Genomic DNA, 2765 nt, shown 5'->3' on the forward strand with positions numbered 1-2765 from the left:
TCTCTCTCTCTCTCTCTCTCTCTCTCTCTCTCTCTCTCTCTCTCTCTCTCTCTCTCTCTCTCTCTTTCTTGTTCAGTTCCATCACTACTGACGTGATTATGTGAGATATACGCCTTCAGTCTTTGCCTTCGCGTATTTTACTGAATTTGTGGTCTTTTTAATTTAAATGCTATGCAAATATTGCAATAAAGTAACATGGTTCAGCACTTGCTGTTTAGTAAACTGTCATTGGATAGCAACATTACACAACTACGAACATTCGTGTGAGCGATTTAATTCCAGCAAGTGAAGATTAGTTAGTAAGTTCAACGCTGCATCCATCTAATGCGCACTCATGCGTGCGTTTGTGCGTGCGTGTGTGAATGAGTGAGTCCCTGCATGTCCGCGCGCCTGCGTATGGGTTCGTTCGCGCATGTGAATTAGGAAGCTGTAGATAAGTGATATCGGGAAGTCAAGCTGTCTTCTAGGTTTCTAAGCTTCCTAATTAGGTCACAGAAAAAGGGGGTATAAAATGGCCGAGGCGCGCTTAGAAAAGTACATGATTAATGTAAACACTCGTGCGTTTTTCGTTTTTGCATTAACACAAACATTGCAAAATATCCCAAATGACCACAATCATATTTGTAAATGTTTCTGTAAACAGAAACGCACCTGTAAATTGAAGTACGATGTTAGTGAAGAGAATTATAGATCAAAAACCTAGAATAGTCCTATCCTACCCATGTTATAAAAGGGCTGTTTATACCCCCTCTTATCTGATCTCAATATGGCGGCGGGGACTTTCCGATATGGCTTATTGCGATAAAGTGCGTTTCCAACATTTCAGTGGAAATGGCACCTGTACATGTTGTCACACAATAATTATTTCCGCTTCAACACCATTAAATATTTTCGGTTGTTGCATGGCGTAATTTACCATTTAATAAACGTTTCTCTTCGTTTTGATCGGGCTTGTGCAGATTCTCTCTGAAATGGAAGAAGAACATTGGCGACTTAGCGTCAAACGACAATGCGATGAATTGTCGAATTTTAAAAGTTTTTTTTACCAAATTTCTACAGGTTTCTTTATTTAAGTTTAGAAATATTTTTTCATATTACACAGAATACATTTTAACTAATAATTCTTAAGAGTGAGAATAGTATAATATGCTATGCTTGGCTGCTATTATGCCTGTGTACAATGGCGTTGTGTTTTACTTACTTGCTTCCATAGAGAACGGTCACGTGGTAGCTATCCGAGTCGGTGTTACTAAAGCCACTGCTTGACTCAAGTGTGAGATACCTTCTGGAATCATAGCGACCTCGATGCGACCGCGAGGAAAACACAGCTGGTTGCCTAGATGTCAAGCAAATACAGTCATTAATTGCATATATAATTCATCAACAGGTTTCGTCTGGTATGTGTCAATGTTTTTATAGTTTTTTAATTGTATTACTTAGCAAAAAATACGTAACGAGAGTGCGAAAGAGAACATGGCCATCAAGTCATCACATCACAAAATAACGTAAAGTGCGTGAGAGAGAGCAATAAATAGAGGGGATGAAGTATGCGTGAATGCGTGTGCATGAGAAAGAGAGGAAGAGAAAAGAAGAGGGCGAGAAAGGGAGCAGAGAGTGCATGGGAGCGAATAGCGGCAACAGATACATAGACAAATTGCATAGAGAATAAAAAACATTGCGTGGAACGATGCTGTGTCAATGAGCTATGCACCCGTCTACCTGTAACACACTCGCTATGATCGTTGATTCTATAGATAAAACATTCGACAATTTCGCACGTGAATATAAAAGCGTTTTGCTAGACTTTCACGAGGTTTTTCATGTTTTGACTAACCATCTCTCAACTCTTTACTCGGAATTCTACGCCGTCTGTTTATCTCATTAGTCATGTAAACCCGCAAAAAGATAAATGCCGATATTATTACATTCGGCCGCACACGCTTTAAGAGAAAATGGGGTGTGGCGTTCAAAGCCGTGTCTGCGTTACGCGAAACCAATTAATCTAATTAATTTTGAACGAAACTTCAATGCGCTGGTATTTCGTCAGCAGTACAATCGTTACAGTGTGTGATATATTACTGTAAGATTCTATAACGTGTATATATTACATGAGACATCGTTAGCACTCGTGGACGAGTGAGATAATGGTGTATATACGAACAAACATATTGATCGTTGTATTTTGCTGCTGGTTACTAAATGCTCATTTTCCTGAGTGCATTTTATTGATTCGAACTATCAATAACAACTCTGATAGTATAGTTCACACACCAGCTCACCCAACACACGTCGCGGAGGCGCAACTAGAAACTCGCACGTACGCACACACGCACGCACACGCACACACGTTCGCATACACGCGCACACACGCACGAGCACGCACACACACGTACGCACACACGCACGCACCCGCACACGCACGTACGCACGTACGCACACACGCACGCACACGCACGCACACGTACGCACACACGCTTTTAACGTACGCACGTACACACACACACATGTACGCACACACGCACGCGCACACGCGAACACGTACGCACACACGCTTTTAACGTACGCACGTACACACACACACATGTACGCACACACGCACGCGCACACGCGAACACGTACGCACACACGCTTTTAACGTACGCACGTACACACACACACATGTACGCACACACGCACGCGCACACGCGAACACGTACGCACACACGCTTTTAACGTACGCACGTACACACACACACATGTACGCACACACGCACGCGCACACGCGA

The 2765-nt window shown here is 42.6% G+C and overlaps 1 long non-coding RNA gene across 1 annotated transcript in view; it reads right to left on the reverse strand.

Annotated features, from left to right (window-relative positions):
- The window catches only part of LOC106808437, a 1704-nt gene extending 384 nt beyond the window's left edge, over positions 1–1320 (reverse strand). The window contains exons 1-2 of the long non-coding RNA XR_001393776.1: positions 1202–1320; positions 917–966 (exon numbers count right to left, since the gene is read on the reverse strand). This is a non-coding gene — a long non-coding RNA (uncharacterized LOC106808437). The remainder of the gene's footprint in view (positions 1–916; positions 967–1201) is intronic.
- Between the last annotated feature and the right edge of the window lie 1445 nt (positions 1321–2765).

The sequence above is a fragment of the Priapulus caudatus genome, unplaced genomic scaffold (genome assembly GCF_000485595.1).
Source record: "Priapulus caudatus unplaced genomic scaffold, Priapulus_caudatus-5.0.1 Scaffold277, whole genome shotgun sequence".
Lineage (NCBI taxonomy): Eukaryota > Metazoa > Priapulida > Priapulimorpha > Priapulimorphida > Priapulidae > Priapulus > Priapulus caudatus.